Raw genomic sequence first — 19854 nt, forward strand, 5'->3', positions numbered from 1 at the left:
CAGTATCATGTCAACGCGTTTCGAACCCACGTGTTATTGAGGGGTTCTACTCAGGACCTGGACTGGAAACTGTCCTGTACTGTGAAGTGTAATAAAGAATGACATCGTGTAAGAACCACTGATCCCTTCTGCAATTTACATACGCATTCACTCTATCTCAACTGCAAATACCTGATATGTAGCATTTGCGGAGCAACCATATTCTCTTTCCAGGGGAACTGTAATTCCGTATTTCTGTGGGTATGCAAAAGATCGTATCAGAACCACCTAGGTTAGCTACAGTGTTTTCTTATGAGCAGCTAGGCAAAAACAACAACACTCTGCATATTTAACAATCCTCCCTCAAGGCGGGATTTTTGCGGATGATTCAGACTTGTAATATAGCTGCAACGAGAGTAGAACAATGTTTGAGTTGACTGTACACAGGGTCCATGTGCTACACACCTCATCTAGAGCGTCATTTGCACATACCTTATGGGCTCGGAAATCGCGAGTAAATCACGGTTGGCGAGGGGGGCTTACTTCATGATTCTGCCGAGTCTGTTGGTAAGAAGGAAGTCGCCCAGGGTGCATGCTTCAGGGAGTTGGGCCCACTTGTTTGTGGACAAAATGAACAAGTAAGCCTGCTGTCCTTGACCTTAAAATATATGTTATAGGACATCAGGTTATAGGAACTCCACACCCCTGCATAGACCGGTCCAGGGAAAATTGGTGTAAGGGATATAAAGAGACACAGACAAGTTGCAAGGGTGGTCCGGTTGACACAGCAGTCTCTACCAGAACAAGGGTGACTGACCTCCTCTCAACTCTGTGTGGCGCACTTTTAGAGTGCCTCCTGACAGCCTCAATGCCACTGCACCTGCATCTGTAATACAGGGCAGACGCTGGGACAAAGTGTTTTCTCATTTGCACGGGCCCACCCCTTTATGCCGGTACAGTCTGTATTACAGAAGGAGCAGGGCAAGCATCAGCGGGCTCATCTGTATAAAAAGCGGACGTACAGTCTTATCATGCACTGGGAACTTTGGAATAATACAGCAGCATTTGGGAAAATATTTTGCAGTCTTGGTGAACCTTTTAGATTAGTGGACTGATAAACACCATGGCAAAGAGTAATAGAAAATGCAGGGTGGCTGGTAACGGAGATTTCATTCAAAAGAATAGCAGGGTAGGTAAAGTATAAAAGCATGCACATCAGACAAATTGTCATAGGTATTAGTCATTATTGACCCGGCGGCCAGTGTAGAGACCCCAAATGGGGATGACCTTAAGATCAAACTACCTTGAAACTTTACTTGGGTTGCTCAGAATACTTCAAAATGCTGTCAACTTGCAGAACTATTGAATATGGAGCTCTTATATAAAATATATGAATATTGAATATGGGCTGGTTCGGAAAGATTTGCCCTGGCCATACTGACGGATTCTTGTGGTCATCTCTTACCATGGAAATAACTTTTGCGCTGGAACAAGTTTTTAGATTTTCTTTCATTTTTAGGTCTGGCACAGTTCAAAGACATTACTTCACGTGCATAAACAACAAGCGTGCTTTTGGGTCCAACCCTTCCGCTGTTTTTATTAGTACAGGAACACGTCATTGCTGTGCAGCGCACGCTAGTGCTGCCAGGTGATCTTAAGCATGGCTGGTAGCTACAGATTGCACCACATTTAGTGCCAATATCGGCAACACTCCCCATCCCTCCCCCAGCAATACTTCAGAGAAATAATCAGACGCAACACATTTTTAGTGGAGAAAATTGCTGCAGGTTTATTTGCATAACAAATATGCCAACATGGTGGGGTATCTTACGGGTGATCCCAGGGCAGGCAGCCCCTTGCCACCTGCCCACCTGATGAGCAAATCGGCCCGGTGGCCCTCGCCAACCGGTGTTTGTCGATTTGGGGGAGGGTCTAGCCCCTACCACCGGCGGACCGCCATTCCACCCCTTACTCACGCCCCTCCCAGCTCACGGGGGGCAGAGAGTTGCAGGCAACCCCCGGTTGCTCAGGTCCACAACAGCCCGAAGGACTAACGGGGCACCGTCGCTCCTCCAGGGTCCAGCGTGAGGACCTCCCTGTGGATTTTGGCTTTCGCACCCTTACTGTGATCCTGCAGAGGGTACCCTTACTGTACCTTACAGCCTCTGGATCGCCCTGTAACTCCGCCACAGCACTGAGTGTGGCCACTGTCACCCCAGGGCCCACCACCACTATAGACCTAGTTATCTACAGCCTGTTCATTCAAAGGTCTCCCTCGGATCAAGCAAGGACATGTCCTTTCCTCCTCTGGCCAGCTGTGCTGACCAGCAACCAAAAGCCCTTATCAGTTCTGCCGCTCTACAGGCCTGTGAACTGTATCAGTAATGTCCCTGATCCTCTCAACTATGACTGCAAACTGTGCTCTGGAGTTGTCCGTATTAGTGCCCCATCCCCTCCATTTCAGCACTATTCAAGCCAATCACACCCTCCTGGGAATGGCTCATTTGCGCCCCCGGCTCACAGAAAGGCCAATTTATGTGTAGCCCATAACCTTGCATTTATTCCAGACAGTATATCAGGGTTCTGCTGAAACTTAGCTTGCTTGACTGCTGAGTGCGCATTGCACCTTCACGGATATGATTTTCCTACTCCGTTTCCAGCCACCAAGCTGATGGCTTTGCCAGCCCCAACCCTGGGCGAACTAAAAGCAGCTATACTGCTACCCATGTGCGCAGCTGCTGTTGCTAATGATGGTCCCATACAGAACCGGTAAACTAGATGCTGTACTATATCATTTACTCATGGTGCAGCACCAATTGGCCCATCACATCAACTTGACAAACCCAGGAGCAAGCCTGAGCTGGCTACCCCAGGTCCATGCTGCACACGCCTTACCCTAAGGAGCTCTACCCAACGGAGCATTCGTCCCAACAGAACTGACCCATCTGTATCCAACTCGCAGTGTGTCAAAAGAAGCGAACCAGGCCCCCTTAAGTCTAAAAGGATGCCCTGGGCCGAAGGCAATTGTCCACCATGATCTTGACTTACTGAGTGAACAACATTATTTAACAACTTAGCTAAATATATCACAGAAGAACTCCTTCTGAAAAATTTTTGGCGGGCCCTAGCCGCGCTTACGGAAGTCCAGACTTGACAATACCGTTGCCCCTGACCACCTGGACAGGCCCTCTCCCCTGCTGTGTGCAAACCCTATAGTGTGTCACAAGTACTGATCTTCAGATAACTTCTGGAAAAGACCCCTGGGCACCCCCCGCTTTCAGAAACGCATACGCCGGAGACGCCAGAGACGCATGCTGAATGACTATATGACAGGTCGGCGGATCTAGGCCATTTTATACGTTGCGTAACTAAGAGGAAGTTACTGACAAATGCATACGTGACTCTCGCAAGACATAGGGAGCGACAGCAAAGAAGTGTCCCCCGTTCAGTCCGGGTGCAATAATATACCTGCGACCAAGCCACATCCAAGAAAAGGCCATAGGGAACATAGAAGCGACAGAAACCCCCTATTGTACCCTGTTCATCACACCATAGCCACACCTTGAGCCTACGACGACTCAAGACGGCTATTGGAGACAGGAAAAACATCAATTTTTATTTGTTGAAATCCCAGGATCTCTCCAGCAGGTCCCTTTCCGCATTTCTCCTTCATCCAGCCCGCAATATATCTTCGAAGCAATAGGTCCTGAAAAAGATGGCAAAGAAAGAAAAATAAGCCATTGAAACGCGCGTTGACCAGTTTGTGTGTAACACCCTAGTTCTCAGCACAGCATTAGAGGCTGAGATTCTCACCCCTCTGGTTCCATCTGTGTATGTAGTCTGGTATTGGGGTGTGTAGTATTCTTGTAGTGAGTGCAAGTGATGCGTATGTAGAAGAATAAGAGGCATGTATGTATGGGGGTGATTGTGAGTCTTGATTTTTCTAAAAGACTGATCTTTGTAAATAATGAATAAACTGTGTTATCATAAATGATCAGTACACACTGTATTATGTTAAATTATTAATACAGCTTTTCCTGGTAAAACATGTATTATGAAAATGTAGACTGATTTATTAATGCGTTAAAGTATATAATTTTAAATATTTTCCTACAAAAAATTAATAAACAAACAAAATAAAATAAGTATAAGTGAAACACTTGTTTTATGTGTAGCAGAGCGTTTTTTGATGTGCCCCGTATGTGAGCTTTCTAAAGCCATATGTAAAAGAAATATAGGTAAAGAGGGATACTATTGTTGCTTAGTTCTGATTGTTGTTCCTTTTTCCCCCTTTTCCCTGACCTTGTAGTTACCTCATAGGGGGGTGCCTTATCTATACCACCCCCCCAATGAGTACCATACAAGTCTTCTGTCCATCTACACTTGTGGTTATTGCTCCTGACACCTATGAGCTGAGGCCAGTAGTTGCATAAGGTAATTGAGCACAACTGGGGCTGATGTGTAAGGATGTCATGGTAATTGCACAACCGCTACACTTAACACTGCTTCTACTCTCCCCTACAAGAAGTATGAACCGGGTTGTCACCTTGCCCCCCAAGAGCACTTAACCAGGAACAGCATTCAGGCTCCGAGCCCTGAGCACGCCCTGGCTATTCCTGCTTCTGTTCCCACCTGTCCTTCTCAGAGTGGTGCCTGTGTACTTGATCGGATTGTCCTGAAATTAGAAAAAAGGTTACACTCCATTCCTGCATGTGCTGACCCAGAACCCCACACACTGGCCCCAGTGTGTTCTTCCCCTGTACCTGCTTCAAGCCCTGGCAGGCCAGCTTGCTAGGCGTGGTTTGACAATTATAGAACGAAACCCGTGCGTTTCTGGAAGAGAGAACAAATCCATGAAAACAGCCCATAACCAGCATTGACAGGTAAGCCTATTGTTAACTCGATCACCAGGATCAGAGCCCTTCACTTGAGCACCAGTTGCTGTACAAAAGAACACATTCCATTATTGCACATGGGATGCATGATATGCCCAGACTCGCCAGTTGTTTAAAAGAAAACGCATTTCAATTTTGTCACAGGGGATGCATGATTTGCCAACACTCTGCCATTGCTTACTGAGAGAACACACCAATTATTGCCCAGTAAATCAACAAATTGCCCAGACTCATCAGTTGTTTTACAAGAGAAAACATCCAATTATTGCACAGGAGATACTTGCTATGCTCAGACTCACCAGTTGACTACCAATGTATTACTCCTATGGGTTGTGACCTGCGCATGCCCCCCAGGCGAAGCACAAGTAGAGCGGAAAGTTCGCTCCCCCTCGTTGCATAAAAGCAGCTTGAAAATTTACCACATTAGGTTACCATGACTGCAATGGCAGGATTTGAACCCCTGTCTTGTGAGAGCCTTCACCACCACAGGCACAAGACTTACTGCTCCTTGTTACAGTTACTAATGGGTTGGAACCTGTGCTCTCCCGCGCGAGGCGCACGAAGAAAGAAACAATCCCCCCCTCCCCCGCCCCAGCCGTCAGGGAAGAGAGCAATAGCGCGGTCTCCGTCAGAGCGCCCCACAACAGGGACAGTAATGACACCTGGGGAGAATCTGGTTGTCCCAGACCCTAGCACACTGACCCCAGTGTGCTATGACCCTTATGCCTGTTGATACTTCAGGTGGCCCCCCATGTGAGTAGGGCGTTTCTCCAGCGCGATTCCTGCATTTGAGACATAAAACATCCATTAGAAGCCTTGCCCCCCCTCATATACCAATATGGATTCTCTGCAATGGGACAGGGTTCATCAATGCCCCCATGCTACCAAGGCCAAGCCTGTTTGTCAGTTACGAGAACTAGATTGTCCACATTACATTCTCGTAAGGAGTTGGGTGGGGCAAATACTTGCGTACCTCCAGCGCCTGATGCAGTAGTGTAGTGTCTTGAAACGAAGTCAATTATTCAAATGCTAAGTCTAATAATGACCATTACACTTTGGTGTGTGTGATTTAGAATCACTTCTTAACTCGTTCCATTACTTTTCCTCCCAGAACCACCTCGATGTTCTCCTCCTTCAAAGACACTTCCAAATTTAATTCATGCCCTCTCTATTATCTGAAGAAAGACCTTTTTATTATAGAAAATTCTATTCTCCTTGACTATAGAAGTGTCTTCCCAGTGTGTTCTTGTGGTTTGAGAGTCTTCCATTTATTGCAGTATTACCCTTTTACCTGTGTTTGGTACTCTTTCGTAACATGCACACGTCACTTTTCTCTCGTAACACACCGTTTGCTACCTCTTACATTTTGTTTGCTTTCGATACTTGCACAAGTGCCACCATTGCCTACGTAACGTTCGTTCTTGTGCTTGAGTGTCTGCCATGTATTGCAGTATTTTACCTCTTCTTGTACTTTATATGCTTTTGTAACTTGCACACATGTCACTTTTTCCTCCTGTAATACACCGTTTGCTACCTCTTGTATTTGTTTGCTCACGTTTGTCACTTTTGCCTCATGTAACTTAGCGTTTGCTTTTGTAATGTGTTCACTTATAGTGTTCTCATGTATCAGTTCTGTTCCTATTGTGAAACGCTCCGACACCTTCGGGTAAAGTCCGCGCTATAAAAAAACGCATAAATAAGAGTAAGTACATGATTGTCATACTGCAGCGGGATGCGGAGCGTCAATACAAGACTCGAACCCGGTTTCCCCACATCAAAGTCGACCGCTTTCGCAGTAAGGGCACATCCTCTCCGCTCTATGCACACCGAGAACTAATCAATTGAGCCCCCTTTTTAAACTGCGGCCAGTGACTAATCATCGTGTCTCACAGGTCCCCGGAGCTCCTCTAAAATTAGAATGAAATTGGCCTGGTGACCATACTAACACATATGCTGCCCTTAATGAAGTTGTTCACAACTCCTCAAACAAACTTTACTCAAAGGGCATCCCCTCAACAAGCAGGCTGCTAACCGTACGGCGCCGAAGCAGCTATGAACCTAAGGCAGTGTACCCAGGACGGGTAATCCCCCCTCGCCAAAGAGCCTGCCCCAGTAGCAAAAGGGGGGAGGGGGGGGGGCGCGACACACTCGTCACTTTGCGTGTACTGCGTAGGGAGTCACGGGGAGCCATCGTTACTGATTATCATACGTGTGCCTAAAACACTGCCATGCTTTGTCCAGATAGCCTCCCGTACACTAGCTTGAAGCCTAGAAATACATTTAATGACTTGCCTCCCTTGCAACCAAGCACCACTATAGCCGCTGGCACCGGCTTGACCTAACTCCCGCCGCACAATTCAAAACCCGGGCCTCTTGACTGCCTCATCCCCATACCTGGCAGCAACCACTCGGTCAGACCCACCGGCATGCCGCGACGCTCCGATCCCAGCCCCCGGGGGCAGAGAAGGGAATCGCCCACCCTGCGAGTTCCATACCCATATGAGAAACCATAGCGGGGGGCACGGTTAACACGCTATATGTAACTGAAATTCATGCACATCGGGGAACTACAAGTGGGCCAAAACCTTAGGTATATGATAACGTGCCATCCGAGGGACCCTAGCGGGCGGTCGCGGTTAGCGAGCTACATGTGGACCTTGAACAGTTTAAATGATGTAATCTGCAGAATCGCAAAAGTTGCATTCTCCTATATGAATCGGCATGAGAGAACAAACGTAAACCTTTTTTCATGCACACAGCATCGGAGTAAAACCGCAATTAAAAACCCTGCAGCGCAGTCAACCTTGAAGAAACTGCCCTGCACCACGCCATAGTTCTCTCACCTGAGAAGAGGGGCAGGGCCAAAAACAGTGTAAGTGCCCTGGGGATCTGCTCCAAAGGCCAGACTCACCGCAAACAACACCTACGCCATCTCCAACCAAAACGCGACGAGCAGGCCTGCGCGGCGGAAGTCGGACCCCCTGCCACGACCCCCGTTCCAAACCCCCGCAACACATCACCCGCCCGTACCGACCCCCCGTGGACTTCCCGCGGTGGGCCGGACCAAGACTTGCTCACACAAGGCTCTCCCAGCCTCGCAAAATCGGCGCCCTCTGCGCTCTACAAAACTCTTGCTCTCATCTGCCCCCCTCCCGAGCCTCATCAGGACACCGTGCCCAACAGGGCTGCCCACACTGCAAACCCGCACGCAGACAGGCTCGGGGACAGGAAACAACCAACACTCACCAGAATACCCGGGGTCACCAAAACACGACGCGAGACGATGTAGAGAGCCACCCGGCCTCTCACCTACATTGTTGCAACACACACACACGCACGCCTTCATCCTCGGGACGGGCACGCCCCGAGGTATATATTAAAAGCGCGGAAGACCGCTCGGGGTCTTTCCGGCATACCCTACAACTAAGTGTGTGTGTCCCATTCTTATGATTTAGCGCTGCGCGCGAGGCCCTGACCTCGCCCACCACACTGGCGACGAGGCCGGTTCTACTCCTACGCGTGCCTGGCCGCCCTGCCGGAGCTGTCCGCTCCTCACCTGTCGTCTGCTGCCGGCCGCCCCTGCTCTGCTGTTTTCCCGGGCCGCGGAGCTCGTCCGCCGGCCTGCTGTGCCTGCTCGAAGTCGGCTCCCCGCCCACGCGCCTCCCTGGTTGGAGCGCGTTCAGCTGGCGGGAGCCGTCTGGTGAGTGCCTCGCCCCGCGGCCTTTGCCCGGCCCCTGCGCTGCGTGTGCTGCCGTCTGGGGCTTGCCCCGCTCGGCATTCAGCGCGAGCGCGCTTCCCTAGCGTGCTGCCCCGGAGGGGGAGGGGTGAACAGGGGAGACGCTGCACGTCAGCCCCAGGGCACAACCACGTGGTGCCTCCAACGTGTGTCTGGCCCTCCGCCTCATCCTGCCGTGTCCTGCGCGTCTGTGCTCTCACCAGGAGCAGGTGGGGATTGTCGAAGTCTGCAGCACAAGGAATGAAAGAAAAATAGAAATAATAACACGGTGGACTGTTACAAGTCGCTACACAGGGATCAACAGTGTCATCAAACATTGGCAAGTGCAACTGTTCCATCATTTTGAGATTTTCGCTGCAGGGTGGCTGTCCTGCCACCACCCACGCCACGTCCAGGGTGCGAGTCACGTGTGCCACCGTCCGCCCACTTTCCTTGCCGCACCGCGACGTGCAATTCTGTGATAAACAAGCACTGGCCAACTCAACTTCTGCCTCACGTGGGAGCCCCGTGTCGGGAAGCTAGACGGTCACGTACTCGCCATCCTAACTCCGTTCCACGCTGCGCGGCCCGCGCAGGTGGGGTGTGATCCAAGGGAAGGGTCACTATCATGAACGACGCCGCCACAGGGGGTGCGCCCACGTGGACGGCCGCACATGCCGCTACGCCACGCCCACCTCCACGGCGCGGAGCAGACACTCACATAGTCAGCCATGCCCACACTGGAGTGGCCCCGCTTCCGCCATTCAGCGAGACTGCAGACCCAGCAACTGCGGCGCCGCGATGGAAGGCGTGGCTGGGGCGTTTGAACCTCTACTTTAGAGGCACCAGAGAAACCGATAACACCGTGAAAAGATCACTTTTGATCCTGTATGGAGGCCCAGAAATCTATGACCTTTTCGAGTCTCTCCCGAACACCGGTGAGGACGATGACTATGACGCGGCGGTGGCCGCGCTGAATACCCACTTTGACCCCAGGTCAACACCGACTATGAGAAGTTCAAGTTTAAGCGGGCGTGGCAAACGGAGGCCGAATCAGTGGACATGTATTATGCGAGGCTGCGCCGGCTGGCCAGCAGCTGCCCATTTACAGAACCACGTGAGGAAATCAGGGACCAGATCATCGTAGGTTGCAAATCAAAACTTCTACGGAAGCTCATCCTCAGACAACCGGGCATCACGTTGGATGCCATTCTTGTCCTTGCCCGCTCCCATGAACTGTCGGATTCCAGAGCAGACGAAATGGAGCTGGCGCTCCGGTCCCCCATAGCCCCGCAAGCCGCACCCAAGATGGCGCCCATCAAGGAAGAAACTGTTGACGCGATACAGAGGAGACCGACGGGAGGTAGAGCTCGACAGTGGCAGACCCGGGACGCTCAGTGCGCCTACTGTGGGGGAGACCATGCAGCGACCGCTGTGTGCAACGCGAAGGGAAAGACGTGCTCGAAGTGCGGCAGACTCAACCATTTTGCTGCGGTGTGCCAAGGAGGACGATACAGGCCCAACGCCCAAAGGGCGCGAGGCGGATATGGATCTCGGTCGATGACATCTAGAGTGAGACAACTGTCGCTGGAACAAGAACACCCGCCGCCCGACACGAAGGCCCAAGAATGGAAACCGTACTATGAGGACGAGGAAGACGATGAAGTATATGTAGTATCCTATGTCAGCAGGATATCCACCCGGAAGAGACCACCACCCATGTGCACGATCTCTGTGGAAGGATCGGAGATCAGAGCGCTGATTGACACCGGAGCCTCCGTGAATGTCATGGACTCTGACCAGTATGAACAGATGTCGCCTAAACCCACTCTGGCCCCGACGAACGCTCGGATATACACATATGGAGGCACCGAACCCATGCCGCTACGCGGCGTCATCAGCACCACCATTCGCAATGGGGAGTACGCAACGGAGGCCCGGTTCCACGTAACTGAGGGGAAGAAAGGGACACTACTCAGCTGCAACACAGCGGAAGACCTCGGGCTGGTCTTCTTCGCCAACCAAGTCCACCAATCACACGCTGATACCATACTAGGAGACTTCCCTGCGCTCTTCAGCGGCCTCGGAAAGCTCAAAGGCAAGAAAATCAAACTACACATAGACACCTCCATCCGTCCCGTCGCCTTGCGCCACAGAAGAGTGCCTTTTAACCTCCGCGCTCAGGTCGAAGAGGAGCTGAAGAAGCTCGAAGACCTCGATGTCATCGAGAAGGTGTCGGGACCGACTCCGTGGGTGTCTCCACTGGTGGTTGCCCCGAAGCCCAAGCAGCCTGGTGCCATCAGGCTGTGCGTCGACATGAGGCTGCCAAACACTGCCGTGAAAAGGGAGCGCCACATCACGCCCACCATGGACGACATCGTCGCCGACCTCAACGGGGCGAAGTGGTTCTCTAAACTTGATCTCAACGTGGGTTACCACCAGTTGGAACTTGATCAGAACAGCCGATACATCACGACTTTCTCCACCCATGTCGGGCTCCGGAGATACAAGAGGTTAAGCTTTGGCGTGTCATCGGCGGCCGAAGTGTTTCAGAATGCAATAAAGGAAGTTCTGTCCGGGCTGAGTGGGGTCATCAACTTGAGCGACGACATTCTGATCTACTCGAACACGCTGGAGGAACACCATGCACATCTGAGGGCCACCCTACAAAGGTTACAGGAACACGGACTAACCCTCCACAGGGAAAAGTGCTCGTTCTACCAAGAAGCGGTGGACTTCTTCGGCTACCGATTCACGCGCGAAGGGCTCCGAGTTGACCCAAAGAAGGCGGAAGCTATCCAGAATGCCAGCACGCCCAGAAACCCCACCGAGGTGAGAAGTTTCCTCGGGATGGCCACGTACTGTGGCCGATTTATACCCAACTTGGCCGACCTGGCCGAGCCCCTCCGCGCACTCACTAGACAGGACCATGACTGGGAATGGACTGGCGCAGCAAACCAAGCCTTCCAGGAAATCAAAGCGAGCCTTCTGGACAAGGCCACGATGGCTTACTTCCAGCCACGCAGGAAGACCGAATTGGTCGTGGACGCCAGCCCCGTAGGCCTCGGCGCTGTTCTACTGCAGGAATATGGCCAGAATGACTGGAAACCTGTCGCATATGCGAGCAAGGCTCTCACGGACACTGAAACGCGATATGCTCAAATCGAGCGAGAGGCGCTAGCCATCAAGTGGGCCTGCCAACATTTTCACTTGTATCTCTGCGGCCAACCCTTCACCATTGTGACCGACCACAAGCCACTCCTGCCCCTGTTCACCGGGTCCTCCAGGCTTGCCCCACTGCGGATTGAACGATGGGCCGTCCAGCTACAAGGCTACAATTTCACCCTAGTCTTCCGGCCCGGCGCCCATAATCCAGCGGACTATCTGTCCAGGCATCCGGATGTCACTAGAAAAGCAATCCCACTGGCGGATAGTCCATTGGTGGAGGAATTCGTCTACATGGTGTCCGTGGCTGCCTGCCCGGAGACCCTCACCCTGCAGGAGATTGGAAGAGCCACCGCTGAAGATGAGACTCTGACCCGCGTCAAGAATGCCCTGGACACTGGAAGCTGGACAAGGTTTCTGGAAGGAGCTCAAGGACTTCGTCCGGAGATTAGCCATGCCCGACAACAGCTATGGCAGATCCGCCATGAATTGAGCGTCGGCGATGAAGGCATTATACTGAGAGGGCATCTCATTGTGGTGCCAGCAAGCCTCCAACAACAGACCCTCGTGATCGCTCACACGGGCCACCAAGGAACAGCTAAGACGAAGGCCAGACTACGCAGCAAAGTATGGTTCCCGGCCATGGATCGCATGGTGGATGAGATGGTGCGCTCTTGTCATGCCTGCACCATCACGGGGTCAGATCCAGCCCCAGTCATCACTGAAGAAGCGGCGACAACACCCTGGACCCAGCTGAGCATAGACTTCGGGAGCTTCCCAGATGGTCGACACACGCTGGTCGTCGTGGATTCTTTTTCAAAATTCCCTGTCGTGGAACTACTCTCCTCCACAGCATTTGGACCAGTCAAGAAAGCGTTGGACCACGTCTTTGCCACTATGGGACTCCCGGAGGAGGTGAAGTCGGACAACGGACCCCCTTTTCAAGGGCGAGAGTTCCAAACATACCTGGAGGGCCTAGGGATAAAACACCGCAAGATCACACCGTTGTGGCCGCAAGCAAACGGCGAAGTGGAAAGGCTCATGCGGACTCTCAACAGGGCGCTCCGCATCGCCGTCAACGATGGCAAAGACCCGGAAGCTGCGTTAGACCAATTCCTGAGTGCACGCGCGAAGGGCTCCGAGTTGACCCAAAGAAGGCGGAAGCTATCCAGAATGCCAGCACGCCCAGAAACCCCACCAATGGTCTATACCTGGGCCTCCCAAAATACCTGACCCACAAACTTCAGGTAGTTCAAAATGCGGCTGCGAGACTGTTACTGCGAATCCCTTTCAAGCAGTCAGTCTCTCCGCATCTTCGAACCCTGCACTGGCTGCCAGTGGCCAACCGTATAAAATTCAAAGCCCTGACGCTTGCGTTCAGAACTTTGCATGGCTCCTGCCCACCTTACCTAAAAAAACGCCTTCCAAGATACTCCCAAAGACGCGCACTACGGTCTAATGACCGTGTCCAATTGGTCGTCCCGCGAGCTAAAAAGGCCCGCCTTGGCGGTCGTACCTTTTCAGCAAACTTCTCCGCTCTGTGGAACTCCTTACCACAAGCAATCCAGCAGGCCCCATCCGAATCCTGCTTTAGGAAGATGCTAAAGACATGGCTCTTCACCCAGCCACGCTAGTTCTCCTATCTTTGCCCCAGGCTATCTGTGTTCTACTAGCGCCGGGACACCTCCTCGTGAGGTAGCTGTTCGCGCTGTATAAAATCCAGTATTATTATTATTATTATTATTCATACCGACAGACCCCGCATAGCACCACCCACTGCGCACCGGCGCATGTCCTGTTCAAAAAAGCACCAAGAGGCAACATCCCTGCGTCCTCTACATGGACCCCGGAAGAGAGAGATGGTGATGCCATCCAGGCAAGGAGAACGATCACGAACCAGAAAGCAAGCGAAAAGAGACATGCCAGACACCCAGGGTTGCAAGAAGGAGACATCGTTGTGGTACAAGATCGGCACCCTGGGTGGAAATTTAGAACCCCGTTCGAACCAGAGCGATGGGTCGTGGAGAAAATTCAAGGAACAATGGTGACGGCCCGCCTCGGCCAACAGACTGTCACACGGAATGTATCTTGTTTCAAACGAATAGGAGTGCCGGATGGCACTCCCCTGGAGGCCGACGAAACCATCGATGTCGGCGCAGATGGTCCGGGTGATGGAAGAACGGGGGCCCAAAACTCCGTGCCCCTCCCGAGCCGTGACCAGCCAGGAGAAGACCGGCGTCACCTTGGTGTGCCCCGAAGTGAAACAACTGGGTGCACTTCTTCCTCCCGAGATGAAACAACAACCCCGGCCGGGGCTGTTGAGTCTCCTGCCCGGTCCAACCACAGATACCACCTGCGGCCCAATCCTGGGCCAAGCCAAAGACTCCGAGACTTTATGTGCACTTCCCCTTAGCCATTGTGTTTGGACAGTTTACATGTGAACTAAATTGAAGGAGGGATGTAGAGAGCCACCCGGCCTCTCACCTACATTGTTGCAACACACACACACGCACGCCTTCATCCTCGGGACGGGCACGCCCCGAGGTATATATTAAAAGCGCGGAAGACCGCTCGGGGTCTTTCCGGCATACCCTACAACTAAGTGTGTGTGTCCCATTCTTATGATTTAGCGCTGCGCGCGAGGCCCTGACCTCGCCCACCACAACCAGGACGAGCCAAACAGCGTCAGGGCAGCAGAGAAAGAGGGAGCTCAGAGGGCGGGAGAGGTATAGAAGGTACCTCTCCCCCGCCCTCTCCTGCCCGGAGGTGACGTCGGCCTAGGGGACCCTCGAGGATAACAAATACTGGGAGGCTGACTCGTCGTGTGCCATCCTGTGGCACTAAGTGGGGCTGCCCCCTCTTAGGAGGGCCCCCTGCGTGGGCCCGGGGCAGCCCTGCAGTGGTGTCTGTGCTGCAGTTTCCTTCCGGTTTTGGCTCCGACCACAGAGCTCTGCCCCTGGGGTTTCCCGATCTCATCACTTACAGAACTGAAACAAAAGAGCATCGCACCCTTATGCAACCACTGTTCGTCTGCGGTAGAGGCGCACAAGGATACTCTAAGATCCTCCTTTCATATCGAGCAGGAGCTCATTTAGACGAGCCTCTATGCCAGGGCTTCTCTTGGAGAGATCTCGCCACCCAATGTGCAGCTGGAGAGCTTGGAGGCAAGGGAAAAGTCCCCGACTCCATCTTCTTCCACCTGCGGCGGCTCTGCTGTGGCAGTGGGCTCAGTACCGCAGCGCAGCCTGCTCACACCAGAGCAGCTGGTGATCAGTAGCTCTGGTTTGATGTGTTAATGCATGAAAACACAGTTTGTGCATGCCCTTGTGATGTGCTAGCAAATTAAAGTTAGATCTATTGGCTTTGCCAATGCTCGTTTTAGATGTTTGTGTGCAAATGGAATTTAAACGATTTTCACTAGTTCAACATGAAGGTAGTCGAGCGTTTGTTTTCTGACTTGTAATTTTACACCTCACTGAGAATACGTTTTAAACAGCTGTAAACCTGAATCTTACCAGGTGTTTTATAATTTGTAGCTAATGGAAAAAAAACATTGTTCATTTTCTAGAAAAATGAATACATAATATAGTGCATGAGGCACCGAGGCATCTGGCGTTAAAAATTGTAGTAGCAGGGACAGTTCAAAGGCAGAACTGCGCAAAGGCCGAGATAGTCTTTGTGCTTGTTTCTTTTCAGAGATTAATTTCTTGGCGCTATAGCTGTTTCTCTTCTATAACAGGCTGTGCATTTTTGCCCCAGTTGACCTCTCTGTTTTAGACACTCGTGGGCTGTTCCTGAAGAGAAGAGAAGGGAAGATGCTGACTGTGTTTCTCTCCATGACAACTGTATAACAGATGGCCTTCGTGTAAGAGAGAGTCAGATACGTGATGACGAGTTCATTACGTTTTAACAAAGACAGATGCTTCCGTAAACATGAGTCCCAAGCAACAAAGAAACTTCATTGATTACCCAATTTTTTTCGCTGAATCATGAACTCGCAACACAGGTGTGGTAGACTGTGGGGCGGTAGGCTGAGGTGTATAGTATGTTACCTCATTATATTAACTGTTGTGTAATGTTCTCTGCTCTTGCTCTGTTGCGGCTATGCACCAGTCAGCCTACCTCGTGGGGTTGCGTAGGTGTTTGCATTCAGTTAGTGGAATTATGCATGGGTAATATTCCATGCAGGGCATTTGACGGCTGGCTGACTAAACAGAGGACGCAGAATGGTACGGGGAATCTGATATGTTATAGACGTCATCTTCAAGAACATCACCAGTCTCGGTATAGTATGGGTTCAAAGAACAGGGAAGTGCATTTGGCTGTAGCAATATTTAAAGATACTTTATCACTGGTGAAAAATGTGCGTCCTGAAGGAACAGCAACTGTAGAAGTGTGTGTGTGTGAGCGTTGTAGGTTGGCTGTGTATATGAGGGAAAATAAGCGAATGTAGGTGTCAATGGTGAGTGCCTGTTTTTGATGTCTCAGTAATGTGTAATGTACAGATGTGTATGTTTTTTTTTTTTTTTAATTTGTTTATGGGGTTTTAGGTTGCATTACATAAACAATACGACAGTAATCAGAAAGGTATACGAGCATTGCAAGATGGGACCACAGAGATACAGTTGTAGAGATAGTCACTTTGCGGCACTTCCCAGTTCGAGGTCTGTTGTCTGTCGATCACCATTATCCGTGCAACCAGTAGTGTGTACCACGTGGCCTCCCACCAGATCGCGTGCACCATCCCGGGGGGAGTCGTGTCGTTCACCTGAGTCCGTCAATCAGTGTCAGTGAGGGGGTGAACTCGTGGTATGTTGGTCGCTGTGAGGGTGTCGCAGGAGGCGCCGACTGTGTGGGCATGTTCCCGGTGGCATGTGACATCGTGACATCGTTATCTATGGGTCTGTGCAGTGAACCATATGCAAGGATAGTACCCCGTCAAGTTCGAGCTTCCTAACTTTCCCAAGAACTGAGGGGTGAACTGAATAACATTGGGGGGGGGGGGAAGAATTAGGGGATAGCGGGAGGGAGGGGTGTGGGTTTCCTTATCAGAGCACAGTGTCTGTGCTCCCGGGTCGTCTGGCGCAAGTGAGTGGTGGGCGTAGTTGATATGTGTCCTGGTGCGAAAGGGTCGCTGGGCGCGGCCACTCATGACGTTCGTGCAGTACTAGTGGCAATGTCATGGAGGTGTGGGAGTTGGTGTGGCTGGTCGTGTTTGGGATTGCGAGACAGTAGGTGACTCTTGGGGGCGTGTCACCTGTGTGAATTTATGCAGTAGCTGAGCCCACTCCAGGGATATGGGGTGCTTGCGATGGCCACGTACTTCCTCCTCACGGAGTACCTCCTCCTCCGCCTTGCCCCATTTATTTACCGCGCCAATCCACGCCGCCTCCGGCGGTCCCTCCAGTGCATGGCGATTCCGCGCTTTGCCAAGAGGATGGCCAGTGATAAAAATCGGTGTTGTGTATTCTCGGCTTTCCGTCTGTGGAAAATTCCGAGCGCGCATGCCTCCCATGTGTTCATGTTTGCGATGGCCGTGACCTCCTCAAGAGTACGGTGGATTGTGTCCCAGAAACGTCGGAGGGTGGAACAATCCCAGAACATATGCTTGAAATCCGCCCCCGGAGTTTGACAGCGGGGACACTCGAAGTGGGTGTCTGGAAAGAACCTCTGGAGGCGGCCCGGTGTGAGATAGGCCCTATGGAGGACGTTAAATTGTATGTTGCGGAACCTGGCGTTTCTGGAGACTTTTTTAGGAAATTCCAAGGCTGCGCTCCATTCCTTATCATGGACCACTCTACCGATGTCCATCTCCCACTTCTGGCGTAAAGATTGGAGAGAGGGAAGGAGCAGCGAGCGCACCGCTCTGTAGAGCCACGTTACCAAGTGTCTCCCCACACCCATGTGCATGATCGTGTGGATCACTGGGTGCGTCGTGGGTTCACCGGCATCCGGGTCCCAGTGTGTGCCGCTGCTGTCTATCAATTGCCTATGGAGCAAGAACTGCCCGGGGGGAGGTCATATTGGTCCATCATCTGTGCGAACGTTTTCAACTGTCCGTCTTCGAAAAAGGATTCGATCTCCGTGACTGACAACTCCGTCCAGACCCGAAGTGTACCCGGGGAGTAGTATGAGTCTCCGCGTGGGAAACCCACTAGTGGCAGCAGGGGCGAATATGGTGGCTGCGTTTTGGACAGGCGGTGGATGCACATCATGCAAGCACGGGCTATGGATACTTGCATGGGTCGAGTTCGTATGGGTTTAGTACCCGGCAGTAGAAGTCGGACGATCGCGGCCTGCGACAGAGGACCATTAGCTGTGATGGTTTCCCCTGTGTGACGTCCTGCCATCCAATAGGACAGCCACTGGAGTTGGGCCGCTAGGAAGTATGCTTCGAAGGCCGGTGCACCCAGTCCCCCCTCCGTGGTGGGTAGGTAGAGTGTGGACAGCGCCACTCGTCGCCGGCCCCCTCCCCACACCAGTTCTGTCAGGAGAGTCTTTAGTTCTCTGAAGAATGATCGTGGTGGGATCACTGGGAGGTTCACGAAGTTATACAGCAGTCGGGGGACCATAATCATTTTTGCCAGGGCCACGCGGCCTATAGGCGCCAGTGGGAGTGTCTTCCAGAAGCTAACCGCTGATCGTAGGCCAGCCAGGGTTCTGCGATGATTTCCTGCATATATGTCCTCCGGGGTGTGGTACAACCGTATTCCCAGGTATCGGGGGGCCTCAGCACTCCATGCAAGTGATTGGGCGCCTACCTGGGCTTCGAAGGGGGCCATACGGGGGCTCAGTGGGTATAGGGAGGATTTCCCCCAGTTGACCTTGAGGCCCGACACGTCCGCAAACTCCTCCAGTGTTTTCCAGATGCATGTCAGGTCGCTCGTGGCGTCTCTAACATAGATTAGAAGGTCATCTGCATATAGAGATACGCAGTGCCATGTGTGCACTAGAGGAATACCCCAGTCTACGCCCTCTCGTCGTAGGCGTATCGCTAGGGGTTCAACCGCCAGGGCGAACAAGAGGGGTGACAATGGGCATCCTTGTCTGGTCCCTCTTTCCACGCTGAATTCGGGAGAAATGTAAGTACCCATCCGGACTCTGGACGTGAGTTGCGAGTAGAGGAGCCTGGTGTAAGCGGTAAGGCGTGGGCCAAAATTGTTCTTCGCGAGGACCTCGAACAGATATGGCCACAGGAGAGTATCAAACGCCTTTTCGAGGTATAAGATTAGGCAAGCTGCATACGGGAACTGTTCACGCGTCACGTCCTGGATGTGGAATAGTCTACGGAGGTTGTGAGACGTGTTGCGGTTTGGCATGAACCCATTTTGGTCGGGATGGACCAGTTGGGGTACGACCTGGGCATATCTCATTGCTAACATTTTACCTAGGATTTTACAGTCTGAGTTGAGTAGTGCGATCGGTCTGTAAGATGACGGAAGCCGGGGATCTCTGTGTGGTTTCAAGAACGAGACTATTAGTGATTCTCTGAGGGAACGTGGGAGGACCCCTACCTTGAGCGCGTCCTCAAACATGGTTGCCAATCGTGGGGTAAGGTGAACTGAAAAGGCATGGTAATATTCAAGGGGGAAGCCGTCCATGCCTGGGGCCTTGTTTCTGGCAAGTGCTCCTATCGCTGCCTTGATCTCGGTACGTGTTATTGTCTGGTCGAGGTCCTTATGGACCGCTGGTGAGATCTGGGGGACGGGAAACGTGAGGAAGAAGTCGGCCATCGCGTGGGGGTCACCCTGACACGGCGTCTGATATGTGTACGAGTAGTATGCGTGAGAAACTTGCATGATTGCAATCTGGGAGGTCTGGAGTCGACCGGACTGGTCCGTAATTTCCGTGATGGGTTTCAAGTCGGGATACTGTCTAGCTAACCAGGCTAAGAGTGTGCCTCCCCTGTTACCCTCCCGGTGTACCCTGGTGGCGTATTTTCTGAAGTTATATTTACGCAAGTCCCTCAGTGTTTCAGCGTATTTCGTCTTGGCTTCTGCTACGCGCTGTTGGGTCACTTCTCCGCGGTCGTCCGCCTGTAGCAGGGTTGCCAGCGCGCGTTCTGCATCACATAATGCGCGTTCTAGGACCATACGTACC

General features: G+C 52.1%; 1 protein-coding gene across 3 annotated transcripts in view; it reads left to right on the top strand.

The window, feature by feature from the left end:
• GPR155 (G protein-coupled receptor 155) overlaps nucleotides 1–19854 on the top strand; it is a 361714-nt gene that overhangs the window by 19063 nt on the left and 322797 nt on the right. The gene's annotated exons all lie outside the window — the stretch shown is intronic.

Source organism: Lissotriton helveticus, chromosome 3_1 (assembly GCF_964261635.1).
Source record: "Lissotriton helveticus chromosome 3_1, aLisHel1.1, whole genome shotgun sequence".
NCBI lineage: Eukaryota > Metazoa > Chordata > Amphibia > Caudata > Salamandridae > Lissotriton > Lissotriton helveticus.